Source organism: Gorilla gorilla, chromosome 20 (assembly GCF_029281585.2).
Source record: "Gorilla gorilla gorilla isolate KB3781 chromosome 20, NHGRI_mGorGor1-v2.1_pri, whole genome shotgun sequence".
In the NCBI taxonomy this organism is placed as follows: Eukaryota; Metazoa; Chordata; class Mammalia; order Primates; family Hominidae; genus Gorilla; species Gorilla gorilla.
The window spans coordinates 68,948,392-68,969,348 of NC_073244.2; the positions used below are offsets into that span (position 1 = coordinate 68,948,392).

Genomic DNA, 20,957 nt, shown 5'->3' on the forward strand with positions numbered 1-20,957 from the left:
CATTACTATCTTCCTTCTGTTCCAGGATCTCATCCCAGACACAGCATTACATTTAGTGATTACATCTCCTCAGTATTTTGTAGAATACTCTGTTTGATATTTTCTCACAACTTGATTTGGGTTATGAATTTTTGAGAAGAGTATCTGCTATTGCTTTTTTTTTTTTTTTTTTTTTTGAGACAGAGTCCGGCTGTGTCGCCCAGGCTGGCGATGCAATGGCTCAATCTCAGCTCACTGCAACCTCCACCTCCCGGGTTCAAGCAATTCTCCTCCCTCAGCCTCCTGGGTAGCTGGGATTACAATCATTTGCCATCGTGCCCAGCTAATTTTTGTATTTTTAGTAGCGATGGAGTTTTACCATGTTGGCCAGGCTGGTCTCGAACTCCTGACCCTGTGATCAGCATACCCTGGTCTCCCAAAGTGCTGGGATTACACGGCACCCGGCCTGCTATTGCTTTTTATATGCTGACTTTGGATCCAGTGAACTTGTTGACTTTTTTTTGTACACAAAAAAAAGTTCCTGTATTTTTAAAATATTAACATGCTAATTAATGACTTCATTTTTACTTTCGGAGTCTCACCATGTTGGCCAGGCTGGTCTCGAACTCCTGACCTTGTGATCAGCATACCCTGGTCTCCCAAAGTGCTGGGATTACACGGCACCCGGCCTGCTATTGCTTTTTATACGCTGACTTTGGATCCAGTGAACTTGTTGACTTTTCTACAGAAAAAATTGTTCCTGTATTTTTAAAATATTAACATGCTAATTAATGACTTCATTTTTACTCTCACTGACAATCATACCTCACTTCATTAACATAATGCATTGGCTAGGACTTCTGGGGTGATATTGAACAAGTCTTGTCCTATATTTGAAAGGGGATACTCTTATCTTTACTATGAAGTAAAAGCATTCACTGCAGGCTTGTTTTGTACAGCCTCTTTATTGGGGGTTAAGGAAATTCCCTTAAGTTCTAGTTTTTTAAAAAAATTTATCATAAGTTTAATTTTATATAATGACTTCTCTGCATTCATTGGGATGATTGTATTATTTAACATCATCTGATGACTGGTGAATAAAGCAGGTTTTATGTTGAAAACTGTATTCCTAAACCCTGCTTGATCATGATTATGAGTATCTGATTCATATACACATGTAGCTGGGTACTACTGAGTTATACTTTTTTATTACACTATCCTTGTCTGGTTTTGCTACCAAGGTTATAACAGCCTTATAGAATGATTTGGATTGTTATCTCACTTCTTATATTCTCTACCATAGTTTATAAACTCCTCTCCATTGGAAATTATGTCCCTTTTTCTAATATTATTAATCTATCCATAGTTTCTGCATCAGTTTTGCTAAAGATTTGACAGTTTTGTCTTTTTAAAATGACTTGATTTTGTTGACCATATTCTTCTTTCTTTTCCATGTAATTAATTTCTGTTCTTTTTGTAGTTCTTTCTTGTTCAGTTCTGTATTTCATTGTTTCCATTAGATTTCCTCTTTGCAACATGAAGAAACGTCTTTAGGGGTCAAAGATCTTGGGGAAAAAAACTATCTTTTGAATACAGATTTCCAAATTAATTGCATTATACTCATATAGCATGGCCCATATGCTACTATTTCACATTTGTCAAAGCATCCTTGGTGATCTTAAGATATGGTTAATTTTAATTGTTCAATATATTAGAAAAGAATGAGTATTGTCTAATTGTTAGGTATCAATTTTTATTTATGTTCATAGGATCAACTTGTTAACTGTGTTCAGATTTTTAGTATTCTTGGTAATTTTTTGTCTGCCTGATCTATCTGTTCTAGATATAATAAAATCTCCCAATATTCCTATGGTTTTATCCACCACTCCTTATAATTAATAGTTTTTGCTTTATATATATATTTCAAGGCTATGTTTTTAGGTGCAGACAAGGCCATGACTCTTTGTTGAGAAACACAGGGAAGTTAATCTGTTTACATTTTTAATTATTGATGTATTTGTTTAATATGCTTTTTGTCATTTATTTTCTCCTTTCCTGCATTCTACTAAATTGATCAAGTTTTCTTTAGTCCCCTTTTTTCCTTCTGCTTATTTGGGAGGTTTCAATTATATTTATTACTTCACTGTCTATCTTTAAGTTCCTAATTTCTACACAAGCATATATTTTTTTAACAGACTATAAAGTACTAAAGCAAACATGTTGGCACACGTTAGCAATTCACTGGATTTCCCATTCCCACCTTCATTAATATTGTCTAGAATTTTAATTATACCTTTTTTAAACAAATGAAAACATTTTTACAGTCAATGATTAATTATATTTACTGGTATTTCAAGAATTTATTCACTCATTCTTGTTTCATGAATCTCACTCCTCGTCCCTCGAGGTTTACTTTTTCTCATTGCAATAAATCCTTAAATGTGTCTTTAAATAAGTGTATAAGGTAGTCTATTTGTATTTCTAAAAATGTCTTTATAAGACATTTTTGAATGACATTTTAGCCAGGTATGGAATTCTTAGGTAACCTTTATCTTCTCTCCTTATTTTGAAGATATTATTCCATTGTCTTCTAACAAACCTGATGAGGAGGTCTGCATCAGCGTAATGTTCCTTTCTAATAACGTCTAGTTTTTCCCGTGGTGGCTTTCAGAATAGATGTTATGTATAGATTTTTGTTTATCCTGCTTAGGATTTATGTGACCAGTGAAGGTCTTTCTTCCATTCTGGAGAATTCTTGGGCCAGTGTGTCTTTAAATATAACTTTTCTGCCATTCCATTTCTACTCTTTTCAACCTATAAAGTATAATGACCCGTCTTAATCCATCCTCCATTTGTCTCAGTCTTTCTATTTTTCATACTGTTTTCTGTGCTTTCTGAGTAACTTCTCTTTTTAACTGCATCTGGTAATAGCATTTCCCTAGATGTTTTAAATACAGTAACTATGTTTTCTGTTCTATGATTTCCAATTGGTACTTTTTTTATATCTACCTTCCTCAAATGGATGAACATTTTATGGACACTATTCTTTATTTCTTCAAAAATTGTAAAGTCACACTAACACTATTTGAATTGCATTTTGAAAGGACTGAATTCATGTCTTGATTGCTGGTTTTGCTGTCTTGTTCATTTTAAGATTTCCTAATTTTAACCCAGTGCTTTGCAAGTTTAGTTTCTAAGTGTTTTTCCTATGGGTTATCTTTTCCCCTCCTCTCTGAACTTTTCTTCCCTCCATGTCTTTTTGGCTGTCTCCACCTCACCCATGAGAAGCACAGTCCAGAGACAATCTTGTATTGTCAACTGGGGATTTTGTGCCATGTGAAAAAGGGGGTGTATTAGTCACTGAGCAAGATTAAAGCTTAGGCTGGGTCCTCTCTGCATGGCTCTGTTTTTTCACCCCCTGCCACCACTCATAAGTAAAAAACCTGGGTAACCATAACTGTTTGTTGTTGTTGTTGTTTTTCCAGGCTCCTTTTATGTCAGGAGAGTCCAAATCCAGTACCTGTTTGCCACAATGAGCCTGGGACCTCAACATGCATGGAGTGCTTCCGGACCTCATTACCCAAGAGCAGTCAGATTCTTAATTTCCTCTGCCTTTTTCAAGATCATTAGTTCAGAAGTTTTATGTTTTCAATTCCACATATCCTTGCATTTTTCTTTCAAGTTTTGACCCATATGGATATCTTAAATATTCCTATTATTGCAAGTTTATATTAAAAGGAGGTTAAATTGTGAACTCACAAACTCATAGCATCATAGCACCATCTCAATCAAAAGTATTATCTTCTGTGAACTACAACAGTTTTCACTTCTTTCGCAAGTGTGGAGTGACGTTTGCCTGAGGCTGTATGACCTGTGATATCGTGACAAATTGAAGGCCAAAGCGATGCGAATCCAGCTGTTTTCTATTAAGTCAAATGCCAAGGAGATTTACAAAGATGTAAAACAATGTGCCTCTTCTCAATAACCTTTGATTTTGAAAATTATTATTTTTCATAAAAAATGTTGCTTCCATTAACCTGTAATAGGTTTATTACCATTATTTTAAATAAAATACACATTTTAAATGACTTAATTTTTTCTTAAGATATAATTGATAAGTAAAAATTGTATATATAGTGTACAACATGGTGTTTCAATATACATATACATTGTAAAAGGATATCAAGCTAATTAACATATCTATCACCTCACTATTTTTGTGTGTGAAGAACACTTAAGATCTACTCTGTTAGCAATTTTCAAGTATAAACTATAGTCACCAAACTGTACAACAGATCACCAGGACTTTTTAATCCCATCTAACCGAAATTTTGCACCCTTTCGCCAACATCAGCTCATCTCCTCTGACCCCTGACAACCACCATTCTACTCTCTACTTGCATGAGTTCAACTTTTTTAGATTCCACATATAAATGAGATCATGCAGTGTTTGTCTTACCATAATGTCCTCCAGGTTTATCCATGTTGTCATAAGTGACAGCATTTCCTTCTTTTTAAAGGCTGAAAAAGTATGCCATTGTACATATATTCATTTTATTTATCCATTCATCAATCCATGGACAATTAGGTTGATTCCACATCTTGGCTAATGTGAATAATGCTGCAATGAACATAGAAGTGTATACTGATTTTGTTTAGATATGTAGCCAGAAGTGAGATTGCTGGGTCATACAGTAGTTTTACTTTTTTTAAATGAATTTCCATACTGTTTTCCATAATGGCTATATTAATTTATGTTCCCACCAACAATGTACACAGGTTCCCTTTCTCCATATCTTTGCCAACACTTGAAGCTTTTTAGTTTGATTCAATCCCTTTTGTCTATTTTTGCTTTTTCTGCCTGTGCTTTTAAAGTCTTATCCAAAAATCATTGGTCAGACCAATGACAAGAAGTTTCTTCCGTTACGTTTTCTCCCAGTAGTTTTACAGTTTCAGGTCTTGAGTCTTTAATCCATTTTGAGTTGATTTTGTAATATGGTGTGTCTAATTTCATTCCTTTATATATGGATATCTAGTTTTCCCCATCCACTTATTAAAAAAAAAAGTCCTTTCCCTGTTGTGTGTTCTTGACACTTTTGTCAAAGATTGACTGACTATAAATTACGGATCTATTTCTGGGCTATTTTGTTCTATTGGTCTCTATGTCTGGTTTTATGCCAGTACCATACTGTTTTTATTACTGTAGCTTTATACTCAATTTTGAAATCAGGTAGTGTGATGCCTTTCCAGCTTTGTTCTTTTTGCTGAAAGTTTCTTTGGTTTTTTGGGGTATTCTGTGGTTTCATATGAGTTTTAGGAGTATTTTTCTATTTCTGTGAAAAATGACACTGGAATTTTTTATGGAAATTGCGCTGAATTTACACATCACTTTGGGTAGTATGGAGATTTTAACAATAGTTTCTAATCCATGAACACCAGATATTTTTCTATTTGTGTCTTCAACTTCTTTCATCAAAGTCTTATAGTTTTCAGTGAACAGGTCTTTCATCTTTCTGGTTAAATTTATTCCTAAATAATTTGATGGTACTGTAAATGGAATTGTTTTCTTGATTTCTTTTTCAGATAGTTTATTGGTAGTAGTACCTGGAAACAATATTGGTTTTTACTGCAACTTTACTGAATTTGTTTATTAGTTTAACAAGTTTTTGGTGGCATCTTTAGGCTCTTCTATATATAAGACCACATCATCAGCAGAGACAATTTCACTTCTTCTGTTCGAATTTGTATGCCTTTCGTTTTTCCTTATCTTGCTCCTGATCTTAAAGGAAAACCTTTCTGTCTTCTACCACTGATAGTGATGTTAGCTGTGGGCCTGTCATATATGACCTTTAATATTTTGAGGTATGTTCCTTCTATACATAATTTGTTGAGTTTTTATCATGAAAGGAAGTTAAATTTTGTCAGATGCTTTTTCTGCATCAACTGAAATTATCACATTTTCTATGCTTCATTTTGTTAATGTGGTGTATCACATTTACTTATTTGTGTATGTTGAACCATCCTTACATCCCAGTGATTAATCTCACTTAATCATAGTGTATGATCCTTTCAATGAGCTGTTGAATTTAGTTTGCTAGTTATTTTGTTAAGGATTTTTGCGTGTATGTTCATCAGAGATATTGGCCTGTAATTTTCTATTTTTGTAGTGTCTTTGCCTGGCTGTGGTATCAGGGTAATGCTGACCTCATAAAATGAGTTTAAAAGTTTTCCCTCCTCTTTAATTTTTGGAAGAGTTTGAGATGGCGGGGTGTTAATTCTTCCTTAAATATTTGGTAGAATTCACCAGTGAAGCAATCAGGTACCAGGCTTTTCTTTGTTGGGAGGTTTTTGATTATAGATTCAATCCCCTTACTCTTTATTGATCTGCTCAGAACTTCTATTTCTTCATGATTCAGTTTTGGTAGGTTGTATGTTTCTAATAATTTGTTCACTTCTAGGTTATCCAATTTGTTGGTGCATACTTGTTCATAGTAGTATCTTATGATCCTTTGCATTTCTGTGCTATGTCTCCTCTTCCATTTATAATTTTATAATTTTATAATTTATAATTTATTTTATAATTTATAATTTTATAATTTTGAGTTTTTTCTTAGCCTAGCTAAAGGTATGTCAATTTTATCTTTTCAAAAAACCAGATTTCACTATTATGATCATAGTTTTGTTGATTTTTTCTATTGTTTTTCTATTCTCTATTTCATTTATTTTTGCTCTGATCTTTATCTTTCCCTCTTTCTCTAGATTTTGGGCTCAATTTGTTAATCTTTTTCTAGTTTCTTGAGGTGTAAAGTTAGGTTCTTTGAGATCTTTGTTTTTCTTAATATAGAATTTAACACTATAAACTTCCCTTTTAGAATTGCTTTCTCTGCATCCCACGTTCTGGCATGTTGTGTTTCCATTTTCATTTGTCTCAAGATATTTTTTATTTCCCTTATGATTTTTTCTTTGACCTACTGGTTGTTCAGGAGTGAGTGTGTTAATTTCCACATGTTGTTTTCCAATTTTCCTCATTATTGATTTCTAGTTTCGTACCATTATAGTCAGAAAAGATACTTCATATAGATATCAATCTTCTTAAATTTGTTAAGGCTTGTTTTGTGGCCTAACATATGATTTGTCCTGGAGAATGTTCCTTGTGTTCTTGAAAAGAATGTATATTTTTCTGCAGTTAGATGGAATGTTCTGTATATGTGTGAGGTCCATTTGGCCTACAGTATTGTTCAAATCTTATTGTTTTCTGCTTACTCTATACATTACTAAAAGTGAGGTACTGATGTGGTTTCGCTGTGTGTCCCCATCCAAATAGCATCTTGTGGCTCCCACAATTCCCAAGTGCTGTGGGAGGGACCCAGTGGGAGATAGCTGAATCTTGGGGGCAGGTCTTTCCCATGCTGTTCTCATGATGGTAAATAAGTCTCACAAGATCTGATGGTTTTGAAAATGGTAGTTTCTCTGCACAAGTTCTCTTTGCCTGCCACCATCCACATAAGACTTGACTTGTTCCTCCTTGCCTCCTGACATGATTGTGAGGCCTCCCCAGCCATGTGGAACTGTAAGTCCATTAAACGTCTTTTTCTTCCCAGTCTTGGGTATGTCTTTATCAGCAGCTTGAAAACAGACTAATACAATAAATTGTACCAGTAGAGTGGGGCACTGAAGAGATACCCAAAGATGTGAAAGCAACTTTGGAACTAGGTTAACAGGCAGAGGTTGGAATAGTTTGGAGGGATCAGAAGAAGACAGGAAAATGTGGGAAAGTTTGGAACTTCCTAGAGACTTGTTGAATGGCTTTGACAAAAATGCTGGTAAGTGACATGAACAATAAGGTCCAGGCTGAGGTGGTCTCAGATGGAGATGAGGAACGTGTTGGCAACTGGAGCAAAGGTGACTCTTCTTACGTTTTAGCAAAGAGACTGGCAGAATTTTGCCCCTGCCCCAGAGACCTGTAGAACTTTGAACTTGAAAGAGATGATTTAGGGCATCTGGCGGAAGAATTTTCTAAGCAGCAAAGCATTCAAGAGGTGACTTGGGTGCTGTTAAAGGCATTCAGTTTTATAAGGGAAGCAGAGCATAGGGAATGCTTCCAGTTTTTGCCCATTCAGTATGATATTGGCTGTGGGTTTGTCATAGATAGCTCTTACTATTTTGAGATACGTCCCATCAATACCTAATTTATTGAGAGCTTTTTAGCATGAAGGTTGTTGAATTTTGTCAAAGGCCTTTTCTGCATCTATTGAGATAATCATATGGTTTTTGTCGTTGGTTCTGTTTATATGCTGGATTATGTCTATTGATTTGCAGATGTTGAACCAGCCTTGCATCCCAGGGATGAAGCCCACTTGATCATGGTGGATAAGCTTCTTGATGTGCTGCTGGGTTCGGTTTGCTAGTATTTTATTAAGGATTTTTACATCGATGTTCATCAGGGATATTGGTCTAAAACTCTCTTTTTTTGTTGTGTCTCTGCCAGGCTTTGGTATCAGGATGATGCTGGCTTCATAAAATGAGTTAGGGAGGATTCCCTCTTTTTCTATTGATTGGAATAGTTTCAGAAGGAATGGTACCAGCTCCTCCTTGTACCTCTGGTAGAATTCGGCTGTGAATCTGTCTGGTCCTGGACTTTTTTTGGTTGGTAAGCTATTAATTATTGCCTCAATTTCAGAGCCTGTTATTGGTCTATTCAGAGATTCAACTTCTTCCTGGTTTAATCTTGGGAGGGTGTATGTGTTGAGGAATTTATCCATTTCTTCTAGATTTTCTAGTTTATTTGCGTAGAGGTGTTTATAGTATTCTCTGATGGTAGTTTGTATTTCTTTGGGATCGGTGGTGATATCCCCTTTATCATTTTTTATTGCGTCTATTTGATTCTTCTCTCTTTTCTTCTTTATTAGTCTTGCTAGCGGTCTATCAATTTTGTTGATCTTTCCAAAAAACCAGCTCCTGGATAAAAGTTCGAAAAATTTGCAGCCTGACAATGCGATAGAAAAGAAAATCCCATTTTCTGAGGAGAAATTCAAGCCTGCTGCAGAAATGTGCATAAGTAAGGAGGAGCCAAATTTTAATCCTCAAGACAATGGGGAAAATGTCTCCAGGGCATATCAGAGGTCTTCACGGCAGCCCCTCCCATCACACGCCTGGAGGCATAGGAAGAAAAAATGGTTTTGGGGGCTGGGCCCAGGGTCCCCGTGCTGTGTGCAGCCTAGGGACTTGGTGTCCTGCATCCCAGCTGCTCTAGCCATGACTAAAAAGGGCCAAGATACAGCTTGGCCCATGGCTTCAGAGAGTACAAGTCCCAAGCCTTGGCAGCTTCCACGTAGTGTTGAGCCTGCGGGTGCACAGAAGTCAAGAATTGAGGTTTGGGAACCTCCACCTAGATTTCAGAGGATGCATGGAAACACCTGAATGTCCAGGCAGAAGTCTGCTGCAGGGGTGGGGCTCTCCTGGAGAACCTCTGCTAGGGCAGTGCAGATGGGAAATGTGGGGTCAGAGCCCCCAAACAGAGTCCCTACTGGGGCACTGCCTAGTGGAGCTGTGAGAAGAGGGCCACCATCCTCCAGACCCTAGAATGGTAGATCCACCTACAGCTTGCACTGTGCACCTGGCAAAGCTGCAGACACTCAATGCCAGCCCATGAAAGCAGCCTGGAGGGAGGATGTACCCTGGCAAAGCCACAGGGGCAGAGCTGCCCAAGACCATGGGAACCCACCTCTTACATCAGCATGACCTGGATGTGAGACATGGAGCCAAAGAAGATCATTTTGGAACTTTAAGATTTGATTGCCCAGCTGGATTTTGGACTTGCATGGGCCCTATAGCCCCTTTGTTTTGGCCAATTTCTCCCATTTGGAACAGCTATATTTACCCAATACCTGTACCCCCATTGTATCTAGGAAGTAACTAACTTGCTTTTGATTTTACAGGCTCATAGGCAGAAGGGACTTGCCTTGTCTCATATGAGACTTTGGACTGTGGACTTCTGAGTTAATCCTGATATGAGTTAAGACTTTAGGGGACTGTTTGGATGGCATGATTGGTTTTAAAATGTGAAAACATGAGATTTGGGAGGGGCCAGGGGAGGAATGATGTGGTTTGGCTCTGTGTTCCCATCCAAATTTCATCCTGTGGCTCCCATAATTCCCACGTGCTGTGGGAGGGACTCAGTGGGAGATAGCTGAATCATGGGGGTGGGTCTTTCCTGTGCTGTTCTCATGATGGTGTATAAGTCTCATGAGATCTGATGGTTTTGAAAATGGTAGTTTCCTTGCACAAGCTCTCTCTTTGCTTGGTGCCATCCATGTAAGACTTGACTTGCTCCTCCTTGCCTTCTGCCATGACTGTGAGGCCCCCCAGCCATGTGGAACAGTAAGTCCGTTAAACCTCTTTTTGTTCCCAGTCTTGGGTATGTCTTTATAAGCAGTGTGAAATTGGACTAATACAGGTACTGAAATCCTCTGACTTTATTTCTAGGTGTTTGTTTGTTTGTTTGTTTTTGAGACAGTCTCGCTCTGTAGCACAGGCTGGAGTGCAGTAGCATGATCTCAGCTCACTGCAACCTCTGCCTCCCGGATCCCGGTTAAGCAATTCTCCTGCCTCAGCCTCCTGAGTAGCTGGGATTACAGGCGCGTGCCACCATGCCCAGCTAATTTTTGTATTTTTAATAGAGATGGGGTTCCACCATGTTGGCCAGGCTGGTCTTGAACTCCTGACCTAGTTATCCACCCACCTCAGCCTCCTAAAGTGCTGGGATTACAGGCATGAGCGACCACACCCGGCCATATTTCTAGTTTTTAAAATACCTAAAACTATACATATTGATAAGTATAAACCACATAAGCAAAAGTTCTTTAGGGTCCTCATTTTCATGAGGGTAAATGGGTTTTGAGACCAAAAAGCTTGAGAATCTCTGGTCTACAGTAAATCTGTAATAGTCTGGGTTATTTGAGCAGATTGGATGGAAATCTGTCTTTTTCACTATTATGATCTCAAGGCCTAGCACAAAGCTTAATACACAGAAGTCTCTCGATAAGTGCTTATTCAGCTATTGTTTCAGCAAATATTTGAGTACCTACTGTCTTATTAGGTTGGTGCAAAAGTAATAGTGGTTTTCGCAATTACTTTTAATATAAGACCCAATGCTAGGTCAACTTCATGGTTCATTGTAAATCAAATTGAAATGGCCCCTGCCATAACTTATTTATTTAATATGTCTTCAGAGTTTCAGTCCAGCTGGGAAGAGACATTCAATAAACCTTTAAAGATTATGGTAAATGCTTTAAACAAACAAACAAAAAAACCCAGGATGCCGAAATGAGGATGGTTGTGTTTGTATGGTAGATACAGAATAGTCAGGGATCTCTGAGGAAGAGAAACTAAGACTAAATTTTGAAAAAGCCAGCCTGGGGAAGAAGGGAAGAACATTTCAAAAAGACAAAACAGGCAGGGCGTGGTGACTCACGCCTGTAATCCCAGCACTTTGGGAGGCTGAGGCGGAGGATCACTCGAGGTCAGGAGCTTGAGACCAGCCTGGCCAACATGGTGAAACCCCGTCTCTACTAAATATACATAAATTAGCCAGGCATGGTAGTGCATACCTGTAATCCCAGCTACTACTCGGGAGGCTGAGGTGGGAGAATCGCTTGAACCCAGGAGGCAGAGGTTGCAGTGAGCCAAGATCGCACCACTTAACTCCAGCCTGAGCAACAGAGCGAGACTCCATCTCAAAAAATAAAAAAAAGAAAAAAAGAAAAAGAACAAAACAGCAATATACAAAGATAATAAAGGAAAAAAAACAGAAAAGACATCAGAGTGGCTACAGGATAATGAGGGGTGTAAAATGAGGTTGTACAGGTATTCAAAAGCCAGCTCTTTTGGAACTGTAGATTAAGAGGAAGATCTTGAACTTAATCCTAAATGTAATGGAGGCCATTAAAGATTTTTAAATAAGGCCTGACACAGTGCATTTTAAGATGATTCATGTTGCTCTGTGGAGAACTAGGGGACTAGAGATACTTAACAGAGGAAGCAGGAAGACCAGTTAAGGGGCAGCAAAGGATGGCAGGGCTCCAAACTAGTATGGTGGCAGCAGAGATATGGAGAAGTGAACAAATACAAGATGTACTTTGGAAACAATATAGAGAAATCTTGCTGATGATTTGTGTATGTGTGGCAAAGAAAAAAGAATCAGAAATGAGTTCCACATTTCTGGTTTGGACAACTGGGTGCACAGAAGTATTATTTGGTGAGTATCTGAGACACAGGTTTCAGGGTAAGAGCATAACATCAAGAGCTATGTGGGACATGTAATATTTAAAATGCTCACACTAAAGCAAGTGGAGACACTGAGCAGGGATTCTGGAGAGGTCTCTGCCAGGGCTCTGAAGTCCTCCACACATAGCTGATTTGTTGCATGGTCAGATTAAAATAAACACTACTTTACAAGATAAATAAAGAAACCAGTTCTTAAGTATTTAGAATTCATGTGTATATATTCCGTGCTGCTGGATAAATATCTTCAGATACAAATTTGTACACCGTTCCTCAGTAGTGCAAATCTAACAAATTTTCCTTAAGGAAAACTTTTATTTTTTAACTTTCTCAAGTAGGAGTTTCAGGACAATATAAAGCCAAACATTCATATTAAAGTAACCAACCCTTTCACAAAAAGTACCACTAAGTCCAAATATTAAAAGAACAGTTCCCAAAAGCAATTAATTACATACAGGATTAAAGACAGGCAAAAGACCACCTCCATCATGAATCAGATATTATAAAAGGAAAATATGTCAAGTCTGGCAGACAGTTAAGGTTCAGAACTAAAGTTCAGCTTATATGTCCCTGTCCAAAAGGGCACTGGACACCATTTCTCATGAGAAGCTAAAACATTCAGAAGTCAAGCTATAACATGGTAACCAAAGTAGTATATGTAGAAAATGCAGGGTTACTCACCCACTTTTTGCTCAAGTTGGCTTACCAGCCAGAAAGCTCTAACCCTGAACTGGCAAAATGGTAGATGTTCATTTATCCAACCATCTAATAAACAGGTAATGCATATCAACTACATTCAGACACTAGAGACACACTGATAAACAATGGAGACACAGTCTCTGCCTTCATGGGGCTTATAGCTCACTGATGAAGCCAAACAATCAAATAAGCATATAAATAACATAAGTAACAAGCAATAAATGTGATGAAAGAAATATTGTACAATAACACATATATCAGAGAGCCTGACCCAGTCTAGGTAGTAAGGAAAGACATTCTATGCCTAGTTAACAGTGTGCACAAGGCTTATGAGGCTGGAGGAATACAGAAACCTGTGTAGCTAGAATACAGAATGGCAAAAGATAAAGGCTACAGAAGCACAGAAGAGTCAGACCTTGCAAGACCTGTAGGCCATTTAACGACTGGAGATCCCATACAACCCGCAACTGTAGCACACTACAAGAATTTCTCCCAGGTGAGATCGGCACTCACATCTCAACCAGGTCCCCTGAAAAACAGCATGATTTCCACACATACTCACATGTCAATGCCTAAGAACATGACCAGAATGATAAGGAGAGCTACTCTGGCTTCCACAATGCAGATCATCGTGCAGGTAGAGAAAATGCATTTTTATCTGGTTGGTTTTAAAGGCCCATCATGAGATAAACCTAAGAAGAATGGAGAAAAAGGCAATAATTGATATAAAAGTAAAACATGAATCAGAAAGCAGAAAAACATCTGGAGCTAAGAGATACAGATTTAACAAAGTCTAACAATAAGTAAAATGTTCACAAAGAGGAGACTGGATGAATAAATTATGGCACATACATTTAATAGAAAAATCTACAATGATAAAAAAGCATGCAAAAACTCTTATGGAACAATCGCCAAGATACATTGTTAAATGAAAAGCCAAGGTGTTGAACAGTAAACACAGTATACTTCATTTCTTAAATAAAAAGAGAAACACACTGTATACATATTTGCTTCTATATGCATGGAATAACACTGGAAAGATATTCACAAAACTATTGACATTGGTTATCTTTTTTTTTTTTTCTTTTTCTGACTCAAACACATCTTCTGAGACACTGGTTATCTATAGAGAGGGAAAGATGGGAGGAGGAATTTTCTCCTTTTTGAATTTCAAACCACACAAATATATTACCTATTAAAAGTTTTAAAAAAGTTAATATTCAATATGATTTTAGATGAGTACATATGAAAATTTTAATGAAAAGGAACATTTTCAAGGAAAATAAAAATTAGCAAACTGACTGCCAAATGGGGGGGATAAAGGTAAGAAAAGCCTTCTTGCAAAGAATCCTGTATGTTAAAACTTTCTGGTACATTTTAATAATCTAGCCCCCACAGGCTCCATGAGATAAAACTAATATTTATTGAATATTTCCCGTGTGCTATATACTGCATCAAGCATTACATGTATTTGCAGCTCATCCTTACAATTCCTGAGATAGGTGTTCTCATCTATTTTACACATAAGGAAACTGAAGCATATCCAGTAAGTAACTCCAGAGGTCAGACTCTGCAACCACTATCCTACATTAATTCTGTATTAATAAACTGGAAAACCTTAAAGAAATGCATAATTTTCTAGGGAAACAAAATTACTTGAAATCTGTTTGACTGTAAGCGTTCTTCCAATGCCTAAGGAACAAATTATTCCTAGTCTGCACAGATAGTTCCCAGGACATTAAGAAGAAAAAGACGAGGGCTTGCCAATTCATTGAACTAAATTAGAAGAGTGGCTTTCAAGAACTTATTTCCTACAATGAAAATGTGTTACAAGAATAGCTATCTTGTATGGGACACTTACCCTGTGCCAGGCACTGGAGTAAGTGCTTTATAAAAGATCTGGGTGCCACTTGGAAAACAATCTGGCAGTTCTTCAAAACGTTAAACATAGAGTTACCACATGACCCAGTACTTCTACTGGTAGGTAAAATTAAAACACATGTTCACACAAAAACTTGCACATCAATGTTCTTAACAGCATTATTCATAACATAGCCAAAAAGGGGAAAAAACCCAAATGGCCATTAGCTGATGAACAGATAAATAATGTATAGCCAAACAACAGAATATTATTTGGCAATAGAAAAGAACAACGTTCTAATATATGCTACAGCATAGATGAACTTTGAAAACAGTAGGCTAAGTAAAAAAAGGCAGTCACAAAACCTCACACCTTGTATGATTCCATTTATATGAAATGTCCAGAATAGGCAAATCTATAGACAGAAAATAGGTGAATGGTTCCCTACGGTTTGAGGAAGAGGGGAATGAGGAGTGAAGAGTTTTTTTTAGGGTAATGAAAATGTTTTCAGATTGAGGGCAGTGATGGCCATACAACTCTGAATATTACTAAACACCACTGAACTATACACACTGTAAATAGGTGAATTGTATGGCAGACGAATTATATCTTGGTAAGGCTGTTATAAAAAATACATATCTAGGTGTATTTTCCTAACAACCTTAATGAAACTGAAACTAATATACTTATTTTGTAGACGAGAAATCTGCAGCTCAGAAGGGACACTATCTACTCATGGTCATAATCTAAATAGTTGAGAAAGCCAGAATTCAAATACGAGTTTTTCTGTCTATACTGCTTACTATCTCCCAACACAATCCTATGCAAATGCACTGAAAATCTTCAAGAAACGGCCCCCTTTTTTCTTGGAAAACAAACTTATGGGTTGGGCGTGGTGGCTCACGCTTGTAATCCCAGCACTTTGGCAGGCCGAGGTGGGCGGATCACCTGAGGTCAGGAGTTCGAGACCAGCCTGACCAACATGGAGAAACCCCGTCTCTACTAAAAATACAAAAAAAAATTAGCCAGGCATGATGGTACATGCCTGTAATCCCAGCTACTCGGGAGGCTGAGGCAAGAGAATTGCTTGAACCTGGGAGGCGGAGGTTGCGGTGAGCCGAGATTGCGCCATTGCACTCCAGCCTGGGCAACAAGAGCAAAAGTCCGTCTCAAAAAAAAAACAAAACAAAAAACAAACTTATGACTAACAGGTTCATGAAGGCAGCCTCCTAAGAACAAATAATTCATATACAGTTGAAAATCCCAAATCCAAAAAAATCAGAAATCCAAAACACTTCTGGTGTCAAGCATTTCAGATAAGAAATACTCAACCTATAATGCTATTAAGCATTTCAAACCTACAATAAGAGGGAAGCTGTCTATTTAAGAAGCTAGCAGATGGCTTCCAAGTGCATCTTAATTCAAGAGTGCCCTGGAGAATAATAAAAATAATAGCTATAATTTATTAAACTTTTACAATGGGTAAGGCCTGGCACCAAGCACCTTATGTGAATGATTATGTTTAATTATCATAACAACTTAATAAGGTAGATGCCATTATTACCCAGGTTTTACAGATGAGAGGCAAGCCTTAAGAGATATCTTTTCCCAGGTTACAAGCTAAAGGGTGGCAGAGCTAGAAATCAAACTCAAATCTGTTAAGATTCCTGAGCCTCAGCCCTCAACCACCACTCAGTACATTTCTAGGCTATTAAATTTGAAAGCCATAATGAAATGGAACGTTCTTGAAAGGAAGGGAGATAATAAAAACTTGGCAGATGTCAGAGGAGTACTTTCCTCAAAAAGTTCTCCAAGCCTTTGCCATTTATAGGCAACTTTCTTCACATTTCCAAAGAACAAATAATTCTTATGCTTTATAAATTGTGTAAATTTCAGCAAAAAGAGACAAAAGTGTTTCATTTGAAGAAAGCACATGGATTTTCAACCCCAAATATACCTTCTTTTGACATAATAAGAATGTGTATGTACCAGAAATGTGTCTGAGCACTTTATAATTGTTAGCTTCTCAAATCTTCATGACAACTATCTAAGGTAGGTACTATTAATAATCCCTATTTTACAGATGAGGAAGGGGAGGCACAGAGAGGGTAGATGACTGGCACAAAGTCACATGGCTAGAAAGTGGCTAGGATTAAAAACCAAGTCAGCTAGCTCTACCCTCCAGCACTTAGTCTACTCAACCAACTCTCAAAAAAGAATATGCTATAGCTAATATATGATTCACTGGACTCCTAGCACTGTGGATTATCACACTGACTCCCTTCACATGTATTATCCCAACTGACAACCAAGAAGGTAGGTAAGTTTACTGCCTATTGCAAGATGAAGACCATGAGGCTGAGTGATGTGCTAATTTGCCCAAATACACCCAATTAACACATATCAGAACCAAAATTTTATTAAACCCACGTCTTTCTGACTCTACATCACACCACTAGTCACTGTGTCATGAAATACTATGGTAGGGGTCAGCAAACTACAGCAAGCAGGCCAAGTCCAGTCTGCTGTGTTTTTATACAGTTCACACAGCCAAAATACAAAAATTCGGTTGAATCAAAAATAGATGGGCCAGGCACAGTGGCTCATGCCTGTAATCCCAGCATGTTGGGAGGCCGAGGTGGGTGGATCACGAGGTCAGGAGATCGAGACCATCCTGACTAACAAGGTGAAACTCCGTCTCTACTAAAAATACAAAAAATTAGCCAGGCGTGGTGGCATGCACCTGTAGTCCCAGCTACTCAGGAGGGTGAGGCAGGAGAATCGCATGAACCTGGGAGGTGGAGGTTGCAGTGAACCGAGATTGCACCACTGCACTCCAGCCTGGGCAACAGAGCAAGACTCCGTCTCAAAAAAAAAAAAAACAACAAAAAAAAACTTGATGGTTGAAAAAAACAAAATATTTCATGAGAAAATTAAATGAAACCTAAATTTCAATGTTCATAAATAACATTGGCTGTGTTTTACTGGACCCAGACACACCCATTTATTTACAGCTGCTTTCACACTACAAGGACAGAACTGAGTAATTCTGACAAGACATCGGTATATCGAACAAAGCCTGAAATATTCTCTGTTTGGCCCTTTACAGAAAAGATTTGCTGACCCTCTTTGTTATTATATTTAAAACTCTTATTAAAATGGAGGAGTAGTGCACAAAAAGTACCCCCCAACCCCCGAAAAAAGGAAGAAAAAGCATGGCCTCAAAAGGTGACTGGAGTAAGAATGGAAACTAACCTCCAACTTTCAAGGAACAAATAATGTCTCTGTTCCATAAAGTGTTCCAAGGCCTAGAAAACAGTGGAGGGCTTCCCAGCTTCATTTTAATTAACTGGTTCACAGAGGTTTACAATCCCTAAGCTGTTTTAATTGGAAAGAACTCTGCAGAATGGAAATAACAACAGCTGGCAGTTATGGAACTTTCCCTATGCTACCAGGTGCTGTGGTTAAATAGAAGATTTCCATGTAATCTTCCTGACAACCAGGAAGGTAGGGTGCCATTGTTATCCAATTCCACGGATGAACCTGGGTCCTCGAGATGTTAAACAAATTGCCCTATGTTCCACATAGAGCTCAGCACTCTAACCCTCATTTCTGCCCGCCAGAGATTAGTCTTAACACCACACGATTTACTTTTATCTAATAAATCTGCAAATATAAGGAAATACATAATTTCCTGAAAAAATATAACGTACCAAAAGTAACTATCAAAATAATCTTGGTGAGCTGTATAAATTTCCTACCAACTCCCAGGAAGCAAATAAGTATGTGCCACAAATTGATCTGGGTCATAAGAAAACAGACAAGTTTTAATACCCTAGCTCACTGGGTTGCAATAGCACTCATCTCTAACTCATCACCACTAAAAAAAAAAAAAAAAGCACAATTAAAAAAAAAAAACCATGCAAGATAACGATAGCTAACATTTTTAGCTGAACTATGTGCCAGACACTAAACACTCCCCATGCAATAACTCATTTAAACTAGGAATAAGTATCCCCTGCAGACTAAGACATAAGGAGGTTAAATGGTTGTCCAAAATCACACAAGCGAGAGGGCCTGGATCCAAATCCAAGCCAGCAAGTGAACAAACCCGGCATCCTTAACAGACTTTCAGCTAATAAGTCTGAAAATCCTAATTATACATGCTCAATCCAGAGAAAAAAGAAATTGACAAAACTGAGCCAAACTTAAGGGGATAAAGGGGTACGTGGTATACCTACAGCTTTCAAGCAATGTCAGCGGTCTCTACGATTCACTCAGCAAAGCAGTTCTCAACCAAAACTATCTTCCTCTAAAAGAGAGACCAAACTCCACATAAACGTTACAATATGGATGAACTTCAAAAGTGTTATGCTAAAGGTAAGAAGCCAGCCGCAAAACATCATAAATTGTACAATTCAGTTTTCATGGAACGTCCAGAAAAGGGAAATCTCAAGAGCCATAAAGTGGATTAGTGCTTGCCTGGGGCTGATCCTCAAATGGGCTCGAGGGAACTGGGGATGGTGGGATTGGTTGACGTAAACATTCTAAAAGTGGGTTGCGGTGATGGCTGTACAACTCATAAATTTACTAAAAAATATTCAGTTGTACACTGGGTACATTTTGACGTAATCTGCATCTCCACAAAACTGTCTAAAAGAGGCTGAGTACCCCAGCAACCGCTTCTTATCGAAAGCCATTTCCTATACTCCGTGCTAGGCGTCTCACAGGTTTTTTCCCCAGTCAAATCAATGCTAATAATCGGAAATAGCAAGTTCTGAGAAACGCTAGCGTAGAATGGGCGCACTAGGGGTAAGGGGATGGGCCCCAGACTTCAGCAGCCGTTCTGGGAAGTTGCTCGCCTTTTTCGAAGACTCTAGCTGCAAAACTGGAAGCCGTCGGTGGGGCAAGGCAGAGAAGAGACCACTTCTGGCGGATGAGTCCTGTGATTATCAGGTCACCTGGGTAACGCCCAACCACGACGGGCTGGGTCTCAGCGCGAGGCCTGCAGCCCGGCGCGGACTGGAATCCCCAGCACTGCCGTCTGGAGGACATCGGCGGTATCTCCCCAAGAGACGGGAAGTCTGTGTGTCGAAGAGGCGCGGGACGCAAGCCCACCAACCTGGCTGACCCCAGGGAAAGGCCGAGCGTCCAGCCCGCGGGGGCCCAAGATGGTGCCAGAGTTCGAGGCCCTCTGTGCATGCACCCCGCCCACCTTCGAATCTAGCCTGTTCGCCGTTGTGGTTTGTCCTCCCGGTTCCTCTGAAGGAGTTGGTCAGTAGAACCATGGCCTCCATTGACTACGTCCTCAGAGTCGCAGGTCTCTTCAGTCGAGCTCCAGTCACAGAGGACGGTTGTGGTGAGACCCAGGCAGAAGTATTTCCGGTCAACGAGGTCGCGGGTAGTGCGCATGCGCTTCGTGCAGGGCCCTGAGCAAAGGCGTCTGGGAAACCTTGCGTGAAGTGACACACGCCCTGTCCTCAGGGAGCTCACGGCCGACTGGGAAACAGGAGAACGGGTCAAACGTGGGACGCCCGTCAGCTATACCCAAAGGTCTGTGATAGAGCTTGGAGAAATGTGCATTTGGACACATTATTTTTACATTGTGATCTAGACAGTGAGGTAATCTTTTAAAAAATAAGTTTTAGAATTCTATTAAATTTCAGTTTTAGAATTATATTTAATTATATTTTGAATATTTTGAAATATTTTGAAATTTCATACGCTTTTTTTGTTTCTCCGGTTTTTCTGAGACAGGGTCTCGCTCTATCACCCAGGCTGGAGTGTAGTGATGTGATCACAGCTCACTTCGCCTCAACTTCCCAGGCTCAAGTGATCCTCCCTCCTCAGCCTCCTGAGTAGCTGGGACTACAGACACGCACCATTACACACAGCTAATTTTTTTTTTTTTTTGTATTTTTGTAGAAATGGGGTTTCACCACGTTGCCCAGACTGATCTCGAACTTCTGGGCTCAAGAGATCCGCCTGCCTCGGCCTCCCAAGATTTCGTTATGTTGTGGGGAAAAGATGTATGATTCTATGATCAGAATGAAAGCTCTGAGAGGGCAGCCACTGATGAGTGTAGGTGCAGTATCCTCTGCACCTTGCATGGTAATTGGCATGGAATGGATGCTCC

The 20,957-nt window shown here is 38.7% G+C and overlaps 1 protein-coding gene across 3 annotated transcripts in view; it reads right to left on the reverse strand.

The window, feature by feature from the left end:
- The window catches only part of LOC101133547 (paternally-expressed gene 3 protein-like), a 92,423-nt gene extending 72,101 nt beyond the window's left edge, over window positions 1-20,322 (reverse strand). Inside the window, exons 1-2 of one of the 3 annotated variants that reach the window (XM_063701686.1) lie at window positions 20,037-20,322; window positions 13,523-13,652 (exon numbers count right to left, since the gene is read on the reverse strand). The gene's annotated coding sequence lies outside the window, so the exon portion shown is untranslated. The remainder of the gene's footprint in view (window positions 1-13,522; window positions 13,653-20,036) is intronic. The other 2 variants (XM_063701689.1, XM_063701687.1) reach the window with 2 other exon arrangements.
- Window positions 20,323-20,957: the final 635 nt, after the last annotated feature.